Below are 22850 nucleotides of genomic sequence, written 5' to 3' on the forward strand. Positions count from 1 at the left end.
GGTACCAAGTTTCCAATCGTTATTCCTTAATCGTTTTCTTGTCCCTTGCCGTGTCCTATACCGATTGTTCCGTCCTGAATTTCTTTGTTCGTTGTTCGTGGTAATTGAGTTTTCGGTATACTACCTCACCGGGGTCGCGATACCTACATCCCGCTGATGGGTCTGCCATCTTAGGTATAGCTTGCGGGATACAGCATTTCATATCCAGCCACCCGTTTCGAGACAGACGCTGTGTGAGCCGCCCCTCGCCTGGAGAACAGGCGCTCTAGTTCGAATCTCCTAGCTTAGCTGCTTCAGTAAGTACATGAAGCATTTCCGGGTAAGGCCATCGACCGTCATCATTTGACTTAGATCTGCGTGGAGACGCCATTTCATACCCCAAACAATACAACAATGATATCAAATTTGAAACGGAGCGTTCGAAATATAAAACCTGCGATATTTTGGTCTTGAAACCATTCCAAATGACGATTTTGAGTTTCCCGACATATTCGAGCCATAATATAATAGATTACACAGTTTCACTTCATTTGGTCCAAATTTAGGTAGGATTTATTTCCAATTCCCGTCGTAATAAGCAAAGCCATTCAAATTTTCAGCCTTTGTTGGACGGATTTAATGAATACTCTAAAAGTTCTTGTGCTGATTTGACTAAAACACACTTACCTTCCGATCCATGAACTTTGAAATCACTGAAAAGCGATTATTGAAGGATATTATTGAAATTACGCAACTGACTTTATTTCTTAAATTCGTCCTACCGTTTTAAAACCCGTCCCTGAAAATTTTTCATCGTCCGAACTAAAAATCACAACAATGTTTACGAAGCTAACGCGCATGTGTTTGTGTAGAACGGCATGACAAATGTTATTGTGCAAATTTTCTGCAGGTCAGGCAAGTTTTTCTGGCTGTAGAATAACGACAATGCCTTGCGTGAGTTATTTTTATTTATGAATGACGGAAATTATTAACTGAAGTTTTTGGAGCGTCTTAGTAGAATACGAAACCTAAAAATAAAAAATAAGAAAACTTATCCAATTTAATTCTACTATGTGTATTTTATTCAATGACAGATACGTATTTCGCCTACGACTTGCAGGCTTCCTCAGTGTCTGTTTTCGAAGTTCGAAGTTCGAAAACAGACACTGAGGAAGCCTGCAAGTCGTAGGCGAAATACGTATCTGTCATTGAATAAAATACACATAGTAGAATTAAATTGGATAAGTTTTCTTATTTTTTATTTTTAGGAAATTATTAGTTGACATTTTCTTCTTCTTCGATAAAAAGCATTTAAACGGATCTCAGCTCACTTTGATTGATCGCGTATGATAGAAAACGAACTAAAATATTAGGGAATAATTAGTTTTGCATTGTATGTCATAAAAATATTTTTAATAATTTTACGCAATTACGACGAAGCACCCTATAACCGGGTCATAATGGGTTAAAAGTGATACAAAATGACACAAGAAATGTAGGTCGGACTCGATTATCTTGCTGATGATGATGATGATGATGATGATGATGATGATGATGATGATGATGATGATGATGATGATGATGATGATGATGATGATGATGATGATGATGATGATGATGATGATGATGATGATGATGATGATGATGATGATGATGATGATGATGATGATGATGATGATGATGATGATGATGATGATGATGATGATGATGATGATGATGATGATGATGATGATGATGATGATGATGATGATGATGATGATGATGATGATGATGATGATGATGATGATGATGATGATGATGATGATGATGATGATGATGATGATGATGATGATGATGATGATGATGATGATGATGATGATGATGATGATGATGATGATGATGATGATGATGATGATGATGATGATGATGATGATGATGATGATGATGATGATGATGATGATGATGATGATGATGATGATGATGATGATGATGATGATGATGATGATGATGATGATGATGATGATGATGATGATGATGATGATGATGATGATGATGATGATGATGATGATGATGATGATGATGATGATGATGATGATGATGATGATGATGATGATGATGATGATGATGATGATGATGATGATGATGATGATGATGATGATGATGATGATGATGATGATGATGATGATGATGATGATGATGATGATGATGATGATGATGATGATGATGATGATGATGATGATGATGATGATGATGATGATGATGATGATGATGATGATGATGATGATGATGATGATGATGATGATGATGATGATGATGATGATGATGATGATGATGATGATGATGATGATGATGATGATGATGATGATGATGATGATGATGATGATGATGATGATGATGATGATGATGATGATGAAAAAAGAAACAAAATGATAGAACAAAAACAGATGATACAAAATAGGCACCAAAGCGTTACAAAAATATAACAAAAATAATACAATTGTAATAAAAGTAGTCAAAGTTATGTAGGTTAGGTCACCTACACAAAAATAAATAATAAAATACAAGAATGACACCAATTTAATACAAAAACAGTACAAAATGACTTGAAAATGATACAATAACGATATAGAAATTAAGTGACAAAGCAGACAAAGCAGACATAAAAAGAGTTCAAAAATGACATGACATGACATTTAATTTGAAACAAAACCGACAGTAGTCGAGCAGCATTGAGTAAAGCTTAAACCAATTTAAGGAAAAATTGAATTAACAAACTCTTAACGCATCTGATAAATATAATTTTCCAACAGCTCAGCCAGAGTCGATTTTTTCTAAAAAAGACTAAATAAATGAGTGTAAAACTAAATTCTACTGATGAACTGATCTTCGTAGGTTCAGATTCGCTGCACTCACAAAGTATGTTTCGAACAGATGCCGGTTTAATTGAACTGTTTATTTTGTTGAAATGTCAATGGTATTTATGTTTCCAGTTAAACCTACCTACCTATACATATGTGCATTCTTCACGTAATACTCCTCGGACTTGCCCTAGATTGCCAGATCAACGAACAAGCGGACAGCTAATAAAAATGGAGCATAAAGTATCACTTAATGGCAACCCGTTCGGAAGATATAAAAAAAAGCTTCCGTGTTGAAGGGAACATGTACTGATAAAATGCATATTGCTTGTTCGGAACAAAATCGGACGTGGTGAAACATAAAGTAAAACATAAACTAGAACTGACTGTTCAAGTGTACCGATCCAATTTTCCAGATTCTTGATTAGGCTACGCACGATCGAGGGAATTTACAATCAATTTGAGGATATCAATTTGCACAGAATGCAATAGCAGCAATCCGTTGCAGTAGATCCGGTATTGATAAGATATCTGCATATAGAACCTTCATATTAACTAAGATAACAAAATCACCATCATTAGCGCTTTGATGCTAACAAACAAGAGCAAGCTTTAGTTCTAATCTGTTGGGCTTGGGTTCCACGCCGGTAAGTTAGCTGGAAAAATACCGTGTCAACAGTAGTGGTTAAGCGTTTAGGCGTGGTATCGTTGCACTACTGCAGTAACCGGTAGAACGCAGTTTGCATTTATTTTGCATCCTATTAGACAGGGGTGATTTTTTTTTTCTTTCTAAACTAACGACATGTGCTTCAAATCGTTGCATTTCAATCTTATCGCAAAGCGTAGCGTCGAACTGCGTTCGATTATGCCTCGCCGCGTCGCACGGTAGATCAAAACAGTACAGCAGTTTGGATAGAATTGTTTTTTTTAGAAATAAGCATAACTTCATATCCTTATCATAAAGCGATTCGACTGTGAATTTTCAACTAATCAAGGCTTAAAAGGGAATTTTTCGTATAGAAATTCGTTATAAAAACAGCCGATGTTATTCAGTACGACTTGACAGAACCGTAGCTCTAACTCCGCATATTCCTCGAACAAGGCAACCAGCAAGTGCGTTCTGCTTCACTGTGAATCGAGTGGTGGCGTATTAGCTTCTTTAGGGTTTTTGAATGTTAATCAGGTTTGCTGCCGGCTAGTTTACATCATTTGTTAACGATTTAATGAAGTGGTGCTTATCTTTCCAAATTTATTCAAGTGAATATCAGCTGTGCGTATTGAAGTGCAGCAGGGAATCCTCTCGGGCCCCGGGGGCTTTTTGCCAATTGGAATTAGAATTCAAATCACTGCTGGAATTGAGTGATTGTAACGTAAAATACGGTTTTTTTGATCCAGTGTCATGCAGTTATCGTAACCGAGTAGCTGGACTGGAATTTATAAACAGAATCAAGTGCCAGGCAAGCAAACCGCCGACAGATTTATCGATTGTAAGGCTTCTTATGAACCCTCGTAGCATGAAATATGGTTAGGTTTTGCTATAAATCCACGGAAATGTTTCACTTCAAGCTATAAATTACCAATGAAGAAACATAGAAGCAGCCATGGGCCCTCATCGGTTCTTGCTTTTAAGGAGTATCAAGTACTTCCTATTAAGTTTCTGTAATACTCGACTACCGGCTCCCCAACTCTAATCAAAACATCCGCACCGGTTGTTACGGAACGATATTTCTTCGGATGTTTATTGTACATTCCAGATTTTGCGTCGTAAATATTCAGAGGCCTTGATGAAGCGAGAAATAATAATAAACGAGAAAAGAGGCTGTAATAAAAAATCTAGTGTAATCAAATAAACGAGAACATAATCGTAGTCGGGTTACAAAAAAAAGGTTACCCACCTTGTAAAAAAACTGTACAACGCCAGATGCTACTGTTTTGCAAGGGAGAATTTTCGTATTTAACTGAACAGTGTATTGGAAAATTCTCAATTCTGATGTTCAGATCCATTTGGACGTTAAGCACGTTTCAGAAGAGGACCTTTAGTTTATTGAACAAATGCCATGCCGTCACATGATCAAGGGTTTTACTCGTGTTCCGTATGTTTGAACTGAATGTCACTAAAACGATTCACATAAGACGAAGAATCCGAGATCCAGCGATTGCGGAGTCGGCCTCGGAGTCGGCCGAGTTCTTTACTGAATATTGTCTTCGCAGATCATTCATCAGGTATTCTCGTTACGTGGCCAGCCCATTATAGTCCATTGAGTCTTACAGTCTATTGACTCGAATCAGTCTTACGCTCGAAGGCATCAAAGGCTTGTCGTTCACTGGAGTGTCACCAATAGTAGCAATTACAGTAGGATCTGTCACAAGCTTCGGTCGGCTGGTCCGTTGTGGAGCTACCCTCTCATAAATCTCTTTGCATTGGCATTCGCCAACAAAAAATTGTTGTAATTCCCTCAGTTAAGTGTCAGTAATCTTTATTCTCTATCTGTTCTAACCGACGACTCCGTCTTCCTTACCGAAATATTGTTTTTGACACCTGACCACCACCGATTCGTCAGTAATCATGTCTCCATCGTTGCACGCTATAGGAGTTATCATCGTCATTTATGGTTGTATGGAGGCTCTTTCTACCAATAACGGGTTGAAAGAACTTCTTCAGACCTATCTGTGTCCCCGATAACAAGCTTAGTATCATACACTGGGCACTCTCTATTAGTGAAGGGAATAACTCGAAACTTTAAAACAGTAGTGAATCTTGCCTAATCTCATTTTTGCAATTTTCAACTGCTGTAGCACAAAAACAAAACTCATTCAAATGGCTTTCTACGAATCTCATTTTTGTTACAACTGATAGAAGAGTCGACAATTACAGCTATCGAAGCGCATCTGCGCACCTCTCAAATGTATGCTATAAAAAACATTTACATGCAACTTACAGGTACAATGTTTTTCATTACCAATCGAGCAATCAGAAGCTTGTAATCCGCTGATTGGGTGACATAAATTTGACAGTTTTTTATGATCAACCATGCGACATGTTTCTACCACACACGTACTGAGACGAAAATTGATAAAAACGACGAGAACGATGACATATTTTGGTCTCTATGTCGTTTACACTCACATACTCTTCTCCGCCATTCTAAAGGCGTATTTGATTGATATACTATTGGTGATTTGATTTGATATTCTATTGGTGACAAACTGAAGAATTTAACATTCCACACCTTCCATCAGATTTTGTCCCACGCTGGTTTGTTTTGAACTGTTTCACATACCCTACTGTTTTCTTGAAGGTCCGTCTAACGATTAGAGTAGGGCGGGGCATAAGTGCGATGTTTGAAGTTGTCATCAATTTTCGCGAGATATAAAGAAGGACAACAACAAAATATATTTTATTGTGATACAGCTACTCAATGTCTTTACATTCAACTATAAATCATCTGGAATAATAGTGTTATTGAAAATAAATTCTTCATTCTTCTGATCAAGTGCCGATTCGCACTTTTACCCCACTAGCGGGGCAAAAGTGCGAATACCACGGGACAAAAGTGCGAAGCTCGAATCCATGAAATTAGCACAACAGTAGCTAACAAAACCATATTATCGTCAATCTGCGGTATGTTTCGATAAGGAATATTCTCAATTTACACCTTTCCTATTTTGCGCTGGTGTATTGCAGCCTCCGACAGATCGAAACTTCCCAAACTTTCCCAAACGTTTGTTTTTTGTTTCATCAGCGGAAAAACATTCTTTTCCATCGACCAACATCTGTAGAGCACAGTTTTCTGCAGATCTTCCATTTCTAGTATCTGTAATATAGTGCCAAAAGCTGTACATAAGCTATACATTTTTGCCTCGTCCATGAATCGCACTTTTGTCTCGTCCGTTAATCGCACTTTTACCCCGCTAGGCGCTTGACGGGGTTTGATTACATTATGGAGAAGCGAAATATATTTTGTAAATTCTTTTCACCGCAATTTCAAGAGAGATATCTGAGTGATGTAAAACGCCGCTACAATTTGTCAATAAGTAATATCCTCCTATTGATATCGTATTTGCCGTACAACGAAATATTACATCAAAACCGTTCTAAAATAACAGTTATCCATAACTCAGCAACTATGATTCGTAAACAACAAATGTTTATGATAGATTTAAGCTGTCAAAGTACTCACCCATCTATGCCACTGTAGTCAATTTACTCGGAATCCGCACTGATAAATCATTAAATCGCACTTTTACCCCTCCTTACTCTACTCAATATTTTTCAAGTAGACGCAGCTTCAGTGATCCAAACTCACTGGTTTTTCGGTTTTCCGGTACGACCGGCACATGGTTGGCCATATACAATTCTTTTTTCCGCAGTAACAGGAAGTGTGATCTGGCCAAAACAAGACGGAGCAACTATGTGTTCAGCCCGCCCGTGCAATTTGCGCTAAATCAATTATATTTTCGGGAAAAATGACAGTTTTTTATACTTACACTTATCTTGAACCTTTCTTTTTCCGATTCTCATGTAAAACTTTCAATTTGGGAGCTTCTTGATATCTGCCTTGACGTGTGTTTCGTCAAAAATGTCGTGTAAAACTTATACATTTTTGGTTGGGCCAAGGTGTTTTGCTTATCACTATAGTTTTGTATGCCCTAGCAGCAATTCAAATTTTATTACGTTTCTCTAGTGGTTTTCATGACCAATTTCATGAAATTGCAAATAAAACTATTATAAACCGCTAATAAACTTCTTTCCGACCAACAGGCCCACTCTTCAAAAGGTTTTTATGACCGTTTGAAGAGTCAGATCATAACCTCAAGAAGTTTTATCACGCTCTGCTGGAAGCAGCAATATAACCGATTATCATTTTCGTTTTGTTCGACAGAGCTTGCTGCGTAAAAAGCTAAATCACCCAGACAGTTTTTTCACTTGAAAGGTAAAATTATACATCCTGATGATTTACGGCGATTATAATAAAATATTCGAAAGTATATACAACAAATATTCAGTAGTTTTCGTAGTTGTGCAGTATATGCGCATTAAATTTTATCGTGCATACTTGAATGGTAAGTGGCTAAAAATACTACGCCATCGCAATTTTTCAATTTTTAAAAACCAGTTGGGCCATTGCAAATTATTTTTAAAGTTTTTGTTTCATCCCGCCCTTCAACATCGGTTTTTAAAATCGGGGGATAAAAAAGTTTGTTGAACCAGAGTAAAAATGTCTTTTATAAGATCAATTATTTGTGAGTATTATAGTGCAAATAACTTGAAAAATATGAGTACGGAGTGTTAACGCTTCTGGCATGAAACAAAAGTGGAAGTTTAAGGAATGTAATTTCCGAAAATCGGCGTAAACAAATTTCTTTCGATTTTCTCGATTAATCTTAATTTTTGTTTCGTGATTGAAAAAATCTCATTGTTTTTTTTTCGCCTCCTGTTTAGGTTGTCCAACTTCAGAAGGACAAAAACTTTATAAAATAATTGTTAGAGCTTTATTAAACAAAGTACTTATATTCGGTTAGACATTCTTAGTTTCTAGCAAAACCATTCTAGTTGCATTCTGACATGTAAACCGATTAATAATAACTTCCTTTCTGCAACTTACAGTTTGTTTTGATGAATTTTTTTACGACCAAAAAATGATATAAACGGAAGCATGGCCTCCCAGAGAAAAATTATTTCGGTGTTGAACTCTAATATTCTTCATAATAGCAGCAATAAATTTGTTTGGTCAGGATTTTACCGATTTATTAGTAAGGTACACCGGGGCAAGTGGGACCTAAAAAATGCATAGTTTGGGTTTATTCCACTGTGTTTTCTATACCTATGATTATTTCAAAATTCTTTCAGCACAGAAACTCTTCAGTGGTATCACTTCGAAGGAATAATTACGAAAAAGGCCTATAAATTTACATGAAATGAATCTGGAGGAGAATTTTCAAAATTATGGCGATGAGTCCCACTTGCCCCATTTACCGGGGCAAGTGGGACCTATATTCAAATTTGATTAAAAAGCATGAAATAATAATAAATTGTGTAAGTTAGTATACAGAAATGCTAAAGCATTGCAAGAAGCAATCAAAAACAATATTTGTACGAAGGGTTCATCCAAAAATAGCGTAACAAAATCAGATCACTACGGGCGAGCTTATCTATACCTATAAAGAAGGATTTCTGTCTGTCTGTCTGTCTGTCTGTCTGTCTGTCTGTCTGTCTGTCTGTCTGTCTGTCTGTCTGTCTGTCTGTCTGTCTGTCTGTCTGTCTGTCTGTCTGTCTGTCTGTCTGTCCTGTGTTCCTTATAGAATCAAAAACTACTGAACCAATCGGCGTGAAAATTTGCATGTAGAGGTTTTTGGGGCCAGGAAAGGTTTTAGTGATGGTTAGAGACCCCTCCCCCCACTAAGAGGGGGGGCTCCCATACAAATGAAACACAAATTTCTGCATAACTCGAGAACTAATCAAGTAAATAGAACCAAATTCGGCATGTGGGTGTTTTCGGTGACAAGAATTTATTCTAGGGTAATTTGAGACCCCTCCCCTCTTTATAAGGGGAATTATAACTCCTCTCCCCTTTAAGAGGGGGGGGTTTCCATACAAATTTCCTCATAACTCGAGAACTAATCAAGCAAATGGAACCAAATTTGGCATGTGAAAGTTTTCGAGGGCAAGAAAATTTTCTATGTTGAATTAGGACCCCTCCTCACTTTAAGAGGGGGGCTCCTGTACAAATGAAATACCAATTTCCTCATAACTCGAGAACTAATCAAGCAAATGGAACCAAATTTGGCATGTGTGTGTTTTTGGAGACAAAATTTTTTTCTATGATGAATTGGGACCCCTCCCCACTTTAAGTGGGGGGGGCTCCTATACAAACGAAATACAAATTTCCTTATAACTCGAGAGCTAATCCAGCAAATGGAACCAAATTTGGCATGTAGGTGTTTTTGGAGGCAAGAATTTTTTCTATGATGAATAAGAACCTCTCCCCACTTTAGGAGGGGGGGCTCCTATACAAATGAAATACAAATTTCCTCATAACTCGAGAACTAATCAAGCAAATAGAACCAAATTTGGCATGTGGGTGTTTTCGGTGACAAGAATTTATTCTATGGTAAATTGAGACCCCTCCCTCTTTATAAGGGGAATTGTAACTCCTCTCCCCTTTAAGAGGGGGGGCTTCCATACAAATTTCCTCATAACTCGAGAACTAATCAAGCAAATGGAACCAAATTTGGCATGTGAAGGTTTTCGAGGGCAGGAAAATTTTCTACGGTGAATTAGGACCCCTCCCCACTCTAAGAGGGGGGGCTCCTGTACAAATGAAATACAAATTTCCTCCTAACTCGAGAACTAATCAAGCAAATAGAACAACATTTGGCATGTGGGTGTTTTTTTTTGGTGACAAGAATTTATTCTATGGTGAATTGAGACCCCTCCCCTCTTTATAAGAGGAATTATAACTCCTCTCCCCTTTAAGAGGGGGGCTTCCATACAAATTTCCTCATAACTCGAGAACTAATCAAGCAAATGCAACCAAATTTGGCATGTGAAGGTTTTCGAGAGCAAGAAAATTTTCTATGGTGAATTAGGACCCCTCCCCACTTTAAGAGGAGGGGCTCCTGTACAAATGAAATACAAATTTCCTCATAACTCGAGAACTAATCAAGCGAATTGAACCAAATTTGGCATATGTGTGTTTTTGGAGACAATTTTTTTTTCAATGATGAATTGGGACCCCTCCTCACTTTAGGAGGGGGGGTCCTATACAAACGAAATACAAATTTCCTCATAACTCGAGAACTAATCCAGCAAATGGAACCAAATTTGGCGTGTAGGTGTTTTTGGAGGCAAGAATTTTTTCTGTGATGAATTAGGACCTCTTCCCACATTAGGAGGGGGGGCTCCAATACAAATGAAATACAAATTTCCCCATAACTCGAGAACTAATCAAGCAAATAGAACCAAATTCGGCATGTGGAGGTTTTTGGAGGCAAAAATATTTTCTACGGTGAATTAGGATCCTTCCACACTTCAAGAGGGGGGGCTTCTACACAAATGAAATACAAATTTCTTCATAATTCGAGAACTAATCAAGCAAATGGAACCATATTTGGCATGTGGGTGTTTTTGGAGGCAACCATTTTTCCCATTATGAATTAGGACTTCTTACCTTTTTAGGAGGGGGGGGGGCTCCCATTCAAACGAAATACAAATTTGCTCATAACTTTAGAACTAATCAAGCAAATGGAACCAAATTTGGCATGTGAGAGTTTTAGATGGCAGAATTTTTTTTCTGTGGTGTATTACGACCCCTTTCCCTTTTAAGAGAGTGGGCTCCCATACAAATGAAATACAAATTTCCTTATAATTTGAGTACTAATCAAGCAAATGGAACCAAATTTAGCATGTAGGAGATTTTTGAGTCTTGAATTTATTTTATGATAGTTAGAGACCTCTCACCCCTGTGGTAGGGGGATATGGACTCTCATACAAATAAAACAGAAATTTTTGCGAAACTCAAAAACTAATCCAACTCGAGAAATTCGAGACTCTTCCATAAAACATTAATCAATAACAAGACCACAAAAACTATCTATAGTAACACTAGATCATTCAGGACGAGCCGGTCGCGAGTGTTGCCGGTGACCCGCCGTCGGAAGCGCCGCCCACTGGGGGGCTTGCAAAACTCGAGATAGTGACAAAGATCATCCGAGATTCATGATTTATGTACAACACAGGTTAATTTGTGGCAATACGAAGTTTGTCGGGTCAGCTAGTAATTTATATAAAACACAGATTGTGTACAATTATGTTGTAAAGCATTATTGTAATGACATGTAGTTGAATAGGTCGTTGCATCCAATTCTTGCGAACGTAATTTAGCATTAACCATTGTTTAATAGCTCAAAAATACGATTATGATCTGTTTGTTCTACCATGCCCAATTCGGTAGAGCTACTCATAAGAGATAGTTACGCTATAATAACCACAACACTTTATTGTTTCAATTCCAGTTGCAGATTTGTTTAATTATGTCAAATTTGCCTTTCCAAATTCAATTAACATCGTTTAGGTGTAACCAAAATGTGACCAAACTATTTGTTCCCTCATAAGCTGTGCATGTGGGTTTCTTTTTTGGGGCCACTTGGTTTAGTCCTTTTCGGTTTTATTTTAAAGCTTTACTGATACAAATATTATGTAATTGAACTGAAAATGTTTGGTAGTACATCTAAAAAATGTATTAAAACAGGAAGTTTTGTGCTGAAACACTTTATTTTTAATAGGTCCCACTTGCCCCGGGTGCTTCGAAGTGCCGACCTTATTTCGACCCATTTTTTAATGCCATTTTTCAAATTAAACAACTAGTTTTCGGGTATAATTTGTTAATACAGTCGTTATGTTTATCTACTGCCAGAAAAACATGTACTTTTACGTAAAGCTTGTGGCCAAAATATCATTTCTAGAAAGGTGCGTCAAACTTACAACGCAAATTGAAAATAACGCTCAAATTTAAAGTCTAATTTTGTCATTTGAAATGCCTGTTATAAATAATCTATAATTTTAATACATGCGTTTGAGTTGTATCTTTCATTTCTAGAAAGGTTCAGTTGGAGAAAATGAAGTTGAAGATAGTTATGAGCTCCGTTCCCACTTACCCCGTATTCCCACTTGCCCCGGGGTACCTTACTATAAAACTACCAATTTTATAACGGTGTGGCAATCCGAAAAAAAATAGCCATTACACGAAAATAAGAATTATTGTAACAGTAAGATACAAAATATAGTAAAAACATTAAAATTTTGTAGTCAGAAAAGATAACCATACTATCAAACTTATTGTACTCTACCTTAACATTCATGGTTTTAAGAGATTTTAAAAATGGCGGGTTGTTAAGTTTCTTAACAATAAATAAATCTCTTTTTTGTTAACCAAAATTTTCATTTACAGTAAATATTATCGTCCCTTTATGGTGTTTTTTTTAGGTGAAAAGGCAAAATACAATTAAAAACGGCAGTAAATATGTGATGAAATATGGCCAATTCCATTCCATAAAATAAGAAACAAAAATATGAATATAATTCGAATTTGTGACACTTTTACAATAAATTTACCAAAAATTTCGTTGTACACAATAAATACTGTTGTAGACGCATTGTTTTTATTACAAAATTTAATGTAATTTTTTTCGGGAAGCAACCGCAATATGATCAACTTTAACGGCCCATGGTACAATTTGTGTTTTATTACACTCTTATGATGGCATTTAAGACCAAAATTGGTCTTGACGATCACCATAAGAGTTGCTTGGGTGATGCGCCATATCGTATTACTACGTGTCACTTATAGAAAGTTTATGAGAAATGTCTTACGAATGCAACAGGTATTGTCACAATCCATTAAGACTTGTTTAGATATCAAGTATCAAGTATTTGTGGCCCCAGGTGATTCACGATATTCAAACTTACGGATTCAACTTATTCATCTTAATCGTTTCGCCATTTACAATTAAGGAAGAAAACAGAAGGAATCTAAAGGTTAAAATTTGGGATATTGCGGAGAATCTTGAGAATAAACCCATGCTTTAACATCGAATATCCTAATGCTACAAAATTCTAATCAAGGGTTCGCTCGCTTGTCAAAGTTTTTTTTTTGCAGTTTCATGGATAAGCAGCCGTGTTAACATGGCTAGCTTAGGAGCGCTTCGAATTTTTTATCAAAACTCAAGCAAATCAGAATTATACTAAGTTTTACGAGAACCTAGAGGGGATACAGTTTGTCATCACCAACAATACCGAGGTTAAACATGTTGAAAACTAAACCTTTCACGTGTAACCTAAAGTTTAACATAAAATTTGACTGGATGAAAGCATTCTGGAATGAATTGCAATCGAAATCGCACCTCTATTCTTCAGCATTGCTTCGTCACATTGTTGTGCCGCCGGGTCAGGAAGTTATACTCTTTCCAAATAATAGCGCAAAACATAAATAGCTGTAATTATTTACCTATTCCCTTTGCTGACTTCATTAGCGTGTGCCATGACGGGTACGAGCTTGGCAGTATCGTGATTTTACGGCCGTAGTTCTGAAAAAGTGTGATGGTCAATGGTTCTAATTTGAATTTCCAATAAATTTACCACGACACGACACCACCATGACACGGCACACAGCCAACAAATAATGCGCTGGTCATGATTCGCCCCATGACAATTACACTTAAGAATAATGAATATTTTAAAGTCCTACTGCTTGTTCCGACATTTGTTGTCATCAGCAGGTTTCCGGATATTTGTCTGATATGCTTACTGTTATGCTATTCTTTCTTTCTTTTTTTTTCTAGAATTAACGTCAGACAAATCATCCTGCTTTCGAGGCCCAAAAAAGGCAAAACGGTACAGCAACGATGCGACGAGCTATTCGGCAGTGTGGTGTTCATGAACCTCAAGAAAGACTATCCGGCATTTATGGATCGAGTGAAAATCTTGGACGCTGACCTGCAGCATCCAGGAGTCGGACTGTCTGAGGAATCGATCGATTACATCGTCAAAAACACACAGATTGTCTTTCACGCCGCATCGGACGTACGATTCGACCAGGCACTGAAAAAAGCGATAGAGGTCAACGTGCGGGGCACCCGTGATCTGCTGAAGATCTGCGAAAAAATCATCAATCTAGAGGTACATTTATTATTCTAGTAAGATAAATTTAGGAATGATTTAACATATGATTATGTCTTTTACAACAAACAGCTGTTTATCTACATATCGACTGCCTACTCGAACTGTCCGGAAGAGACCATTAAGGAAGAATTCTACCCGCCACCTTCCAATCCAGAGCGAATGATCCAGCTGGTGGAGGCAATGGATGACCACTTCGAGGAGCATCTGAACCGGACCGTCAACGAATTCATCCACCCGTGGCCGAACACCTACGTCTACACCAAGGCACTAACGGAGGACGTCGTGCGACAGTTCGGCGAGCTCCTGCCTATTGCCGTGGTGCGACCATCTATCAGTGAGTATCTAAGGCCTATCATATGGATTTGTGGGAAACAATTTTAGATTTTCAATTGCACTCGAAGCAGTATAAACAAAACGCTGAGGATTCTATTCTAAGTTTACTGTCAAGTAATGAGTTCGATCCTAATTCGTTTTATTTTAAATTAGAATTCAAAATTTTATTTGGGTGCAGGTTCTGAACAAGTGCAGTATTGAGAACCCTTGCGGACCAGAACTCAAAACTCGACGAACTGGTTTACTCCCATTTACCACATTCAAGACCAACAGGGTCAGGTTTAAGATCTTGCATAGCACAAACTTGTTAGTTTTTGAGTATAGCGAATCGATTTAATCTTCTGAATTAATTGCGTATGGCTCAGTTTTTTGTGAGCGTTTTACATACAATACGATTTGCGTCAGTACAAATCGTATATGAGATGCTTTGAAAAGCATGAAATAACTTTTTTGGTAATGTGTAAGCAATATATTTTGCTAAGGTTTTTCATTTGTCATTATTTAAATTACTTTTTAGAAAAGTATAAAGCGACCCAAATTCCGGGCGCCTCCGTTTTCGGAATTCGACGCTTTTGTTCAATTGACTTTGCAGGCAAGTTAGTGTAGGAACATGACAATTGCGGGGCGAGTGTTACAATCCTATGAACTCTAACTGACTAGCATCAGGACAGCAATATCCTGTACCTGTAAATTAACGGAGGAATCGAGAAACATTTCATGCCATAACAAAATTATTAATTATTAACAGTTTATCGAGGATAATTCCATCAAAGTTAGGAAAATCTCTCTTGTAAACGGTAAAATAAATTTCAGTTTCTTTTCTCACAACTGCTATAAATACACCGATTTGACAAACAAATAGGTACGTGTTGATCAGTATACACGACCGGCGGGTGTTAAATCGCTGCAAAAGGTAGAAAAATGCCATTTATAGCTCGAACGCTAATCAGTCTGAATAAATATGCATCATTAGTTCGGCCGCTGGATGGCCGGAAATGACTCGGGCCTGTTGTTGATATTTGAACCATGGTTTAGTAGCTAGTACTTAGTAATCGTCATTTGCTACTTAGTGGTTCACTTTAGTTGACCTTCAGATAGAGTTAATCAAAACTAATACGGAAGTGCCAAGATGATCCCAACTTAGTTTAAATCGGCATTTTTGGGGCAACCGCAGCGGAAATCTGTATTGAAGTTTATCATTTGAAGAATATAAGAAAGGTTTCTTGCATTTGCTTTACTGGTGCACTCTAGCTTTTACCTAAGTACATGAATATATCAAATTGGGAATAACTCAAGTTTAATATGTAAAATTTCATACCACTTCGGGCCACTCTAGCGCATCATTAGAGTAATGCCAGAAAGCGAAATCAAGCCAAAAGATTGCAGGATTGTTAAGCTTTTTGATCAAGCGTAGCAATCTAGCAATCTTTTTAACAGACCCTTTAGCGTAGACTTTTCTTTTCATTGACATTTTTCCACATTCGCAAATGGCCTGTCACACCATAACCCTCTTCCCGATTTTTTCGGTGTGAACCGCTTTCACTGATTCAGGAAAATTCTTCCCCTTCGGTGAACTATAAAATTACGGTTGCGGCAAAGTTTCATAGTCAAGTTTTATGTAGGTTTCATCACCCATAACACCCCGATTTCAAGATCAGCGATCAGATTTGTTATACAGCTTCTGAGATTGCGGTTTCACGGATTCAGCCTGCTTGGCGATTCCACCGGGTTTGCAGGCCCGTTTTCTCTTTAGTCGAAAGATAGCACTGTTGGTAATCCCTTATCGTTCTGTCCATTATATGGTCAGCCGGACCAGGTTTTCTACCACGTCTCGAGAGATTACCTACGAATGACCGAAACACAAATGGCTGAATCTCGAAGGACCGACTCACAAATGGTCGAAATAATAAATGGTATAATAGATCTGTTGGCCGAATCACAAAAGGTCGAATTACAAATGGTCGAAACATGAATGACCGAATGTCATATTCGGCCGAAAATATTTATGACCTTCAACCTGCACAAATGTTCAGTACATGTTGTCCTTACTCGCTACCACTCTTTCGGACTCAACTAAGGGATAATCTGTACTAGTCAGTAAACCTAGGAAATTGCATGCACCTAAATAGAAGGGGCTGCCGCAGTGTCCAGTGTTACCAGGTCGATTGTCCATTTTCCCGCTGCCCAGAGGTTGATTTCCCGCTGAAATCGCGCTATCTAGAGTCTATTTCCCGCTAGAAATCCCGCTGAATCAAAAGTGATACTATTCTTTCGTTGTTGGTGCAGAATAAAAAAATATTCATTTCACTGTAGGCTTGCATTTGAAATTAAGATGATCTGCTGAAATTGAGAGGTTGCAATTAAATGAACATTATGCAAATTTGCTGCATTCATGTTGACGAATTTTTTGGGTTCAGGAAACAGAAAAAGAAATATCGTGTTATCATTACTGACAGTTTACTACGAAATTTCGCAAGAATTATAAGATTAAGGAGTCTAAGAACACATGCGAAAATTTCGAAAGAAGCTTTTAGTACAAATTCTTTTTCCGTGTCTAGCTATGATAAAAATCATGCAAAATTGCAACGCTGGCAAATGGTTATGGATTTTGGTAACAAAAAAAGATATGTTTCAATCCTTATAAGCACCCAAAAATCAAAAATATCTGTAAAGCGCATCGGCTCTTTGTTCTGGCTGATATTTTGTTTTGGCAAAAATGTACCGATTTGTTTTGGTTTTGTTATCATACAAATGCTGCGGGATATAGCAAACTATGATGTATATAGATACATAAGTGTTGTTTTGTTTCCAATTCATGAATCAGTTGGATTTTGCCATTGGCAACGAATTAGTTCTATTTTGATTGAAGCAGAGGAGCGTTTGGTGCTAAAAATGTTAGACTGAATACTGGGCAAGTTTCGATCTGCGGCTAAAAACGAATTAGTTTGTAGAAAAGTTAGGAATACGCAAAACGGATTGGTTTGGTGGTCTTCTTTTTCAGTAAGTTCTAATGAGTATTTGTCAGAACTCATCCTGTTTTAGGCAAAAACCACGGAGTTTTCTAATCAACAGAATATACTGAACCATCTGCCAATGCTTGAGCAGACATTAGAATGGCACTAAACGAAGGGTTTTGCTGTCAACCTCTCTTTCAGCACTCTTCTTGCCTACCAAATATCGCTAAATCGAGATCCCGCCAAAATCCCGCTGAGTTATTTAAGAAAACCGCTAGATTCCCGCTAGCCACTGTTTGGTTATTAAGTCCCGCTGTCCGACTTGAAATCCCGCTAAATCTAGCGGGAAAACCGCTGATCTGGCATCGCTGCTTCTGTCACAGTTGCTGCAATTCGGCCTTTTAAATTTCGACTATTTGTTATTCGGCCATTTGGATTTCGGCCAAGGCTCTGGTACCCCTTCTTAGCTAATATTCTGATCTGAAAAACGCGATGACTACTCCGTTTCAATCTCTTTTCTTTGCTCGAGGCAAAGGCAACGCATTTTAACGAACCGGACTGTTGACTTATAAGTACGTAGTGGTACCAAATCGCGATGGTCAACAAACAATACGGCCAAAACGATTCCGGAAGCTGTACACAACAATGTTGATGGAAATATATTATGTGGCAGACTTCAAACAGCTTTCTGAGTAGTAGTTCTTTGTGGCAACTAGAAGAGGAAAGAGGGCAGATATTTTCAAGCATATGTGTAGGAACGTAAACTGCATTTCTCACTGCAAATTCAACCGAGTAACAATTTTCAGTGCGAGTGTTTTGGTAGAGGGATAGCCATGGTCAAGTTAATTTGCTTTGCATTTTGTAGTATTTTTCTTGTACTTTCACATGGGTAATAAATGGCTTAAATATATTTGCATGTGTAGGAGTTATTGCTATTGAAAATTGTATGATTTTTAAACGAAAACTTTAATTTTCTCCGCAAATATTGACGATAGCAAGTTACTATATTCTAGAAAAGTATGTAATTTGACTGTTTGAAAATCTTTGCCGAATATAACAAATGTGTATAAATACTGTAGAAAGAACTGTGGTCCAAAAATTGATTTTCGTAAAGTCTCCACAAAAATTGTTCCTTATCTCTAAAACTATAATAGCTAGAAGGTTACTTTCTTTGGCAAAGTTCTTTATAATAATCTTTTCAAAAATTGTGTAGAACATTGTTTTGCTGTATCTCTCACTGTTCAAAAAATAAATTTTTTATCTTACTTTTAGGGGGATTAATCAAATAATCGTTCATGCCATATGAAACAGCTTTCTCTGAACAAATTTCTCTGAACATACTTAACCAGTATAATCAACCATTTTGGCACAATTAAAAAAACGGAACCACTGTGCAGTGTTGCTGTATGGATGTTTGCTGTATGACCTGCACTGCATTTCTTTTTGCAATAATCGCTTTTGAATGAGCGATATGCTTATTAATTTTTATGCGAGCTTGTGTGTATTGGGGTTTACCCTTCCTTCAAAGCTTGATCTACTTTACCCACTTATTCCTCGCTGCCAGTACTATCCCATATTATAGCCGTCCCTGGCGAGAACTCATTTGTTCCTCTGACCAGTACATTTAACTATAGGAGGGACTTTTGCACTGTCAAGAGGCTTCAGTGGGTAAATATAGAATCCAGCATGAAGGAAGGGTAAATGGGTGGTAAACAAATTCGTCGACAAAAGTATCACCACCGCAGCTCCAACATCCGAAGGGTTGCCACGCTCTCTACCAGCCACCATATGCTTCGTTTTGGCTTTTGGCAGAGTATATGATAATTCCTATCCTCGCAGCTTCCTTCTTAAGATGCGTATACGCCTCTTTTTGAGCTCTACGTTTAACACTCTAGAAGCACGTGAGATTTCGTGATGATGGTGCCGCTTCTATGCACTCCTGCCTTTCGAATAGCACCTTCCAACGCAAAGTTGAATAGTGACTTTGAAAGTTTGTCACCTTGCTTCAAACCATTAATCGTCACAAACGAGTCCGATGTCTCATCCACTATGTTGACGCTTGATTTTGAACCATCAAGGGTAGCAACCCAAGCAACAATGTGAGTTTTATTGTATTCTTATTGTGGTCTTCAAGACAAATTTTGGTCTTAAATGCCATCATAAGAGAGTAATAAAACCCAAATTGTTACTTGGGAAGCCTAATCAGTTTTGTGGGAAAACCAAGTTCAAGCAAAATCCGCCACAGCTAATTTCGTTTAACTGGATCGTACGCTCCCTTATAGTCTGTAGCTGCAGCTCAACATTTCTCGCGCTGTAGTACTGATTGCATCATGGATGTGCCTCCACTCTTCGTTCAGGATCTCTCCAAGTTGTTCACTGATCCGCTTGTCAGTTTTCCGACAGTACTGTGCAGCAACTCCCTCTACTGATAACCGCCAAATGTTCAGTCGTATCGTCCTTGTTGGTCTCGAAATGAATACTGAAAAGAATCAACAAGTTCTAATGATATCGATATGAATACGTTGGACAACCAGGCACGAATCTTGCTTACTACGAGATAGTGGTCCGAAGTGACCGACTTTTAGTCTCCGGAAGAACCGCATGTCTGCGACACCTGAGAAGTACTGACTATCAACTAGCACGTGGGCGATCTGATAGTAGCCCTCTCTGCTGGGGAGTTTCCAGGAATGCTTCCGAATGTTCCGTCGTGCAGAATAGGTACTACAGATAGCCATTCTTCTGACTACAGCGAAGTAGATGTGATACTTGAATGTCGTGCCCACAATATGTTCTACTACGCGGAATTTGCAGTCTCCTTTCTTCGTCCATCGCACTTGCTGAATGGTTCCAACCTCCAGCTTTATCTTCTGCAGCTTTAATACTCGGATTCCCGCGCGTGCCGCTTCAAGTCGAATCCTGACATTCCAAGTACCGAGTTTCCAATAATCGTTGTCCTTTTTCGTTCGTCCATACCAATTATTCCATTGTGGTTCATTTTCAAAACTGTTCGTAGTATGAGGTTTCAAACCATGCCGCCTTACTAGGGCAGCGATGTCTAGTCTCGCAAACAGGTCTACTGTCGTTGGTATAGCTGTCGAGACACAGCGTTTCATAAGTCTACCGCCCGGTCCGGGTCAGTCGCTGTTGTACGCCGCCCTTAAATGAGACACAGCTGCGTACCTGGTAAAGAAACGACGATCCGCCGTGGAATCACCGTCATGAGCGGAGGCTGGGCCTAACCTGGAGTCAGGCGCCCACGGCTGGCAAGGCTTTTGCCTTTTGCCAATACTCAGCAAAAGCTTGAGAGCCTGCTTTTCTGTCTGTAACCCATCTTAGTTTCCACCGGGGTTCGTATTCCGACATGACTAAAAATGTAATATTTTTACGATGTATGACTTTCGTAGACATTATCTTTGACTAAATGGTTCGTATCATTCTTCTTTTTCCAGTCATTGCCACCTGCGAAGAGCCCATCGAAGGCTGGACGGACAACATCTACGGTCTGAACGGAGTGATCGCCGGCATTGCGCTGGGAATCATCCGCGTTATGCACCTGGACGACTCGAACAAGGCCGACATTATTCCGGCGGATTTTGTCGTCAACGGAGTACTGGCAGCCGGCTGGCAGACCTACGTAGAACGGTAACTATTGAACGTTCCCTCTCCGAACGCCGATTCGACTCAAGGGTAGATGTTTGGTCTCTGTTAAAATAAAGTTTTATTTATCGTCACCTTAGGAAACACACCCGATCGATCGAAGCAAAGGCCAGTAGTACCGATATGAAGGGAATGGTTCGACCACGCACGAAGATCTACAATTGTGTCACCGGAAACGATAACCCGATTACATACAGTAAAAATATTACCTCAAATGTTTAAATAGCAGAAGTGAATTAATCATTGCTTAATTTTTCAGAGAAAATCTACGAGTATTCCGTGTCGGTCGGCAAGCATTGTCCCCCAAAGCGATCGCTTTGGGTTGTATGTCATAACACAACGACGAACAAGTATCTGTATGAATACTACAAATTCCTTTACCATCTAATGCCCGCCTTCATGATCGATCTATACCTGCGTGCGATTCGCCGAACACCTCGGTAAGTATCTCCTTTAAAAATGTTGTTAGTTGAAAAAATTAAAGAAAATATTTTTTTTTGTAGAATTATGGATCTTTACCGAAAAGTGCACAAATTCGCAACGGTAATTTCCTACTTCGCCAACGGTCGGTGGCAGTTCGAAAAGGAAAACATGAACGGGCTAATCGAAAAGTGAGTAAAACCTCCCATTCATTGCCGTGTTGGAAAAAGCCTAAAATTTATCCACGTTGCTTTAGGTTATCACCGGACGATCGGGTCATGTTTCCGTGTGACATCAGCCGCATCCAGTGGCCGGACTACTTCTGGACGTACATCCATGGGCTGCGTCGGCATATCGCCAACGAGCCGATGGACAACCTGGAGGATGCCAAAAAGCGACACCGGCAGATGCGGATGCTGCACTATTTCATCGTGGCGGTGTACTACTTCCTGTGGTTGATGCTATTCTTCTACATCTTCAAGTGGATGCTGTTGTGAGTGAGGTCACACCCAGAACGAGACCGGACTCGTGTATTCAGTCGAAATTAACTGCTTAGGTTATGTGTAGTTTGCTAAGACGTGTTTCTTTTTGTTATTGCTGAAGAATGCATGCTCAAACGTTTTTTTATTGTGACTTCCTTCAATGCGGAAGGAGAGGAACCACTTTCGAACGTTATTTTTACAACTAATGCTTTAGGCTAAAAAGGGTGTTTCTCTAGCGATTATGTGGGTCTAAGTTGATCGTACTACTTAAGTGCATCCTACAAACGGGTGTTTCAGTTCGAACAAATAAATTATAATTTATTTTGTAAGCAACTTTCTTTATTTGTGAGATAATTCGAAATAATGAAAATTCTTTAGTATCTGTAGTATTCTGTTGATCATCGCAATTATTTTTATTAACAAGATGAGCAGCATTTATTGTGGTAAATAATTTACGTTAGAATTTCGCGAAGTACAGGCTGCGGCTCAGACGATATTTCTTCCTTGA

General features: G+C 38.4%; 1 pseudogene; it reads left to right on the forward strand.

Moving 5' to 3' along the window:
• LOC128738503 (fatty acyl-CoA reductase wat-like) overlaps positions 1-22601 on the forward strand; it is a 33313-nt pseudogene extending 10712 nt beyond the window's left edge.
• Positions 22602-22850: the final 249 nt, after the last annotated feature.

The sequence above is a fragment of the Sabethes cyaneus genome, chromosome 2 (genome assembly GCF_943734655.1).
Source record: "Sabethes cyaneus chromosome 2, idSabCyanKW18_F2, whole genome shotgun sequence".
Lineage (NCBI taxonomy): Eukaryota > Metazoa > Arthropoda > Insecta > Diptera > Culicidae > Sabethes > Sabethes cyaneus.